Source organism: Schistocerca gregaria, chromosome X, assembly GCF_023897955.1.
Source record: "Schistocerca gregaria isolate iqSchGreg1 chromosome X, iqSchGreg1.2, whole genome shotgun sequence".
Classification (NCBI taxonomy): Eukaryota; Metazoa; Arthropoda; class Insecta; order Orthoptera; family Acrididae; genus Schistocerca; species Schistocerca gregaria.
In genome coordinates, this window is record NC_064931.1 from 524,916,698 (window position 1) to 524,922,792 (window position 6,095).

The following is a 6,095-nucleotide window of genomic DNA, read 5'->3' on the forward strand; positions in this document are numbered from 1 at the left end:
ATGTCCCAGGGGCCACAGCGTAGATACTCGTACAATAACAAGCTTACACGTGACTGCACACTCGTAGCCGCGGGAGTGGGAGTTCAGTTATGTCAAAGCTAACAAGATTAATCAAAACAAAACAAGCTTCGCTGACATCAAAATAGAAGTAATACGCTGTTAAGTTACGATGTATTGTATGCATGACTGGGAACCATTGCATTAGAGTCGTCTGCTCTTCGAAATAGAAAACATGCTGTCGATCGACATATGTATGGAATTGATCACCAACAACCTCAAACCCGATTATACATCTCGGTCGTTCGAGTTCTTGCATTATATTGTTTACCTCGTTAATATTGATAATTTTTGCAGCAGAATATATATTTCTGATATGAGAATTAGATTACTGCTAAGTTGGAGAGTATTTTACTATATGCCCCTCACCCCCACCCCCCCCCACCCCCCGCCCCCAAAAAATCAAAAAAATACACTCCTGGAAATGGAAAAAAGAACACATTGACACCGGTGTGTCATGCCCACCATACTTTCTCCGGACACTGCGAGAGGGCTGTACAAGCAATGATCACACGCACGGCACAGCGGACACACCAGGAACCCCGGTGTTGGCCGTCGAATGGCGCTAGCTGCGCAGCATTTGTGCACCGCCGCCGTCAGTGTCAGCCAGTTTGCCGTGGCATACGGAGCTCCATCGCAGTCTTTAACACTGGTAGCATACGCGACAGCGTGGACGTGAACCATATGAGCAGTTGACGGACTTTGAGCGAGGGCGTATAGTGGGCATGCGAGAGGCCGGGTGGACGTACCGCCGAATTGCTCAACACGTGGGGAGTGAGGTCTCCACAGTACTTCGATGTTGTCGCCAGTGGTCGGCGGAAGGTGCACGTGCCCGTCGACCTGGGACCGGACCGCAGCGACGCACGGATGCACGCCAAGACCGTAGGATCCTACGCAGTGCCGTAGGGAACCGCACCGCCCCTTCCCTGCAAATTAGGGACACTGTTGCTCCTGGGGTGTCGGCGAGGACCATTCGCAACCGTCTCCATGAAGCTGGGCTACGGTCCCGCACACCGTTAGGCCGTCTTCCGCTCACGCCCCAACATCGTGCAGCCCGCCTCCAGTGGTGTCGCGACAGGCGTGAATGGAGGGACGAATGGAGACGTGTCGTCTTCAGCGATGAGAGTCGCTTCTGCCTTGGTGCCAATGATGGTCGTATGCGTGTTTGGCGCCGTGCAGGTGAGCGCCACAATCAGGACTGCATACAACCGAGGCACACAGGGCCAACACCCGGCATCATGGTGTGGGGAGCGATCTCCTACACTGGCCGTACACCTCTGGTGATCGTCGAGGGGACACTGAATAGTGCACGGTACATCCAAACCGTCATCGAACCCATCGATCTACAATTCCTAGACCGGCAAGGGAACTTGATGTTCCAACAGGACAATGCACGTCCGCATGTATCCCGTGCCACCCAACGTGCTCTAGAAGGTGTAAGTCAACTACCCTGGCCAGCAAGATCTCTGGATCTGTCCCCCATTGAGAATGTTTGGGACTGGATGAAGCGTCGTCTCACGCGGTCTGCACGTCCAGCACGAACGCTGGTCCAACTGAGGCGCCAGGTGGAAATGGCATGGCAAGCCGTTCCACAGGACTACATCCAGCATCTCTACGATCGTCTCCATGGGAGAATAGCTGCCTGCATTGCTGCGAAAGGTGGATATACACAGTACAAGTGCCGCCATTGTGCATGCTCTGTTGCCTGTGTCTATGTGCCTGTGGTTCTGTCAGTGTGATCATGTGATGTATCTGACCCCAGGAATGTGTCAATAAAGTTTCCCCTTCCTGGGACAATGAATTCACGGTGTTCTTATTTCAATTTCCAGGAGTGTATTTACTCCTGTTGCATACGTGATCAAATTTTCAACCGCTGTTTTTAATTACTACATTCTAAGATTACTATCATATATTGAAAATGTGAAGCACTCATCGAGCATAATGTGATAGTAGGATTTATGGGGGAAAGCTTCCACATGGTAGATTTTTCAGGCGGATATTCAAAAACCAAGACAACATTATGAGCGTGTATAATTTTCAGAAATTTATATTACCCATCAGTCGAACGAGCTGCACAAAATTTCAGCTGATATTTTTGTTTATATTTCGATTCACGGCCTCCAAATGTTTCATCCCACTACTAAGAAAAGGAACAGCAGGGATGGGAGATCTGATGATCCAATCATCTACGGAACAACTGAGCAAAAAGGCTAAATATAATGTATTATCCCATTATGGACGTATACCAGATAACACAGCAAAAGTGTTTCGTAATACTAAGGTGCACTCACAGTGAGCTCAGTCCTAAGATACTTCACCATTATGTACAGAAGGTACAACTCTTTAGGCAATCTGGTTCAAATGGCTCTGAGCACTATGGGACTTGACTTCTGAGGTTATCAGTCCCCTAAAACTTAGAACTAATTAAACCTAACTAACCTAAGGACATCACACACATTTGTGCCCAAGGCAGGATTCGAACCTTCGACCGTAGCGGTCGAGTGTTTCCAGACTGTAGTGCCTAGAACCGCTGGGCCACTCCTACCGGCTAGGCAGTCTGGTTGTGACAAGATCTATGCGCAACAGACGGTTAGGAGCTTAGGTACGAGATTAAGGGAACACATAAATACTAGCGAACATAAAAAGATATTATTTAGTGGCCTTTTACGCAATGCAACGTGTAATGCTACTAATACTTATACATTGGAAGCTCTGCACTGGCTCAGTAAAGTCAGGTTAACGAGTATTTTCGAAGAAATCGAATTTTATACAGGCCTCAACAAACAGCCAAAGTGTGTTTTAATGAACAAACCGAAATATATATTACGTTCAAGACTGAAAACACCAGTGATTTGTGTATTTGCTGTGACAGGTGTGTAGTACTTTCCTCGTTTGCTCTCACTCTTCCTTATTGGAATTATGAGTGCGAATGATAAAATTAACATTAGTGTTATTACATTCCGATTATAACTTATTTGTGATGCTTTGTTTACATAGCAGGCAAGATAGAATATGAATTGAGCTCTTGGATTTTATAAGATGAATTAAGGCCATAGCCTTACTCTATTGTTATTTAACAGGTTTATCTTTTTGGTGCCCATAACGCAAATATTTTGGTATGTAGTATCCGCATCTTATTGTTAACCTTTGTAAACTTTAACGTTACCCTAACGTGTTTTTCCATATTTCATTTATACGTTCCTCTATTTTCCATTAATTACACTTCAGGTACTACTTATTTTAGACAGAAGTATGCACTAAAGCAAGGGAATAGAAGTTGTTATTTGTACTTGTTGCCGTAGTCACTCTTTTTCTGTTCAATAATCCTTTCCAGTCAGGCGATGGATGCACTGTTGCGTTTTGCATCACCAACATATACTCGTATGTAACGATACTTGAAGATTTATGTATTATCTGAGATTACAGGCCACTGAAGTTAAAACGATGTTTTTTATCCATAACGAAATATGCAGTCAATATTTACGTTGCATGTACCATAATTTGAGAATACATTTATTATAACGTTACTCGTAATTTGTGCCTAAAATTATCTTCCCCAGCAGTACCCACGACATTCTTTGTAACCCTGGGATATATATTATCATTCTTTCAGTTATAGGTTACTCTTAGAGTTGTACTTCGTGGATAAGTAAGTGACATACGTTAGTGTATTTAACAGACAAATTGAAATTCATATTATTAGAGCTATGGTGACACGCCTTTGTTCCAATGTTACGTTCACTATAACTTGGACGAGCAGTTTAATAATGTCCAATCCTTTCTGTTTCCCGTTTCATATTTGGTTCGAGTAATGTAATGCATATTCCATAGTACTAATGTGGTATGTAGTTTTAGGAACTGTCGAGATTCAGGGCTGCTTAATAGTAATGTACACTGGTCACAGTTTACTCACTATATGTAAATATTTTTCACGGTCATGTAGTTAAATGTTTCAAATGGCTCTGAGCACTATGGGACTTAACATCTGAGGTCATCAGTCCCCTAGAACTTAGAGCTACTTAAACCTAACTAACCTAAGGACATCACACACATCCATGCCCGAGGCAGGATTCGAACCTGCGACCGTAGCGGTCGCGCGGTTCCAGACTGTAGCGCCTTGAACCGCTCGGCCACTCGGGCGGCTCATGTAGTTAGGTTTATACCATTTTGAGGTTGTGACAGATGTTACATATAATGTATTTCAAAATGTGATATTTAACTATAAGTAATCTGAACGCCAGAAAACTATGTAATATCAATGGTCATACAAAATCGATAAGTTTGTATATTGTGTTTGGGGTATCTTTGGCAAAAGTTAGAACAGATTATTATTACTTCAGTCTGTACGTTTATGTTACCAGTGGATTAGTTGTGGTTCGCACATAATATGATGTTGTTCTGCAGTGAATGAACGGAATCTTCGTCTTCAAGTTATACTGAATACGAATCTTTCACATATATTACTGTCCTTCCGCTTGTATTCGATACCAAGTCGACCAGGGTAAACTGCAGCAGCAGATGACTACATTATGCAACAGTGAAGAAAGGACCCACTTCAAACAGCTGGCGCAATTGCAAGCACATTTAATAGGACTGCAACCTCACGCTACATAGCAGCACGGCAACTGCACAGTGGTGGCACTGCCTTCACTTTTGTGGATGACAATGCGCGACCGTATCGAAGTGCACAGGTGGAAGAGCTCTTGGAACGAGAGGATATTCAGTGAATGGACTGACCTGCCCGTTCGTCGGACTTTAGTCCAAACGTGGACTTGTGGAATGCCGTGGGGAGACGTATTCCAGCACGTCCACATGCCTCAACGACCATCCAGCGGTTGTTAACTCCGCTAATCAAGGAATGGAACGTCCTGTCACAAAAATTCGCTACCGACTTTTTGGCAAGCACTGAAGTACATTGGAGAGCAAACATTGCTGTCTGTGATGGTCACACACCCTACTGAGAGCCATGGCATGACTTTTGTAATGTTCAGGGGACAATCGTGATTCGTAGTCACTGCAGCGTAACTACTGTCTTTGCAAAAAGTATATGTCTGTCCGTTTCTTTGCCTATTTCTTTCAGTTACCCTTTTGTTCTATACTGTAGATTTTATTTGTATGTACGGTCCAAGTTTAATCGAACTTTGTTGCTTGGCAGTGACACATCATGCAAACCTGCTCTCGTCCTTCCTCTCTGCACACCAGTTTATATTCGATGTTAAGATCGGAACTCTCAACCACTCAGTAATCAATGTGTTCAGCTGACAAGACAATAAAAAGTGAACAGTATTCAGTAAAAAAGTGACATCTCAGACGCAGTTTCATTTAAAACAACAACTTCCTATACCACAGTAACAAGCACTCAGTCACCATGAATTTGGTGATGAATCCATGGACAGCGGGAATTGCACCTGAGGAGTATAAACTATTCACTTTTATGAGCGAAGGATATAAAACGTAGATTGGTGATGGCAAGAAAAGATTTTCTGAAGAAGAGAAATTTGTTAACATCAAACATAAATTTAAGTGCTAGGAAGTCTTTTCTGAAGGCATTGTCTAGAGTGTAGACTTGCATGGAAGTGAAACATGGTCGATAAGAAGTCCAGACAAGAAGAGAACAGAAGCTTTTGAAATGTGGTGCTACAGAAGAATTCTGAAGATTAGATTCATCAATCGCGTAGCTAATGAGGAGGTACTTAGTACGACTGGGGAAAAAGGAAATGTGTGACATAACGTGACTAAAAGAAGAGAAAGGTTCATGAGACAAGTTTGAGACATCAAGGAATCTTCAGTTTATTGATGAGGGAATGAGTAGAGGGAGGGGAGGGATAGCAGAGAGAGACTAAGAGATTAGTGCAGCAATCGGGTTCAACTGGATGTGGGTTGCAGTAGTTATTCGGATATGAAGACGTTTGCACAGGACAGAATAGCGTAGAGATCTGCTTGTAACCGATCTTCTGAACAACGACAACAACAAGATAATTGATTGAGGCTGAAAGTAAAATATACCAAAACAGGCACTGGAGGCTTGAGATGTTTTT

At 43.5% G+C, this 6,095-nt stretch overlaps 1 non-coding gene across 1 annotated transcript; it reads right to left on the reverse strand.

Moving 5' to 3' along the window:
* Positions 1–4,113: 4,113 nt before the first annotated feature.
* Positions 4,114–4,197, reverse strand: Trnas-gga (transfer RNA serine (anticodon GGA)). Its single transcript is given in 2 exon segments — positions 4,114–4,148; positions 4,158–4,197. It is a non-coding gene; the product is annotated as a tRNA-Ser (tRNA).
* Between the last annotated feature and the right edge of the window lie 1,898 nt (positions 4,198–6,095).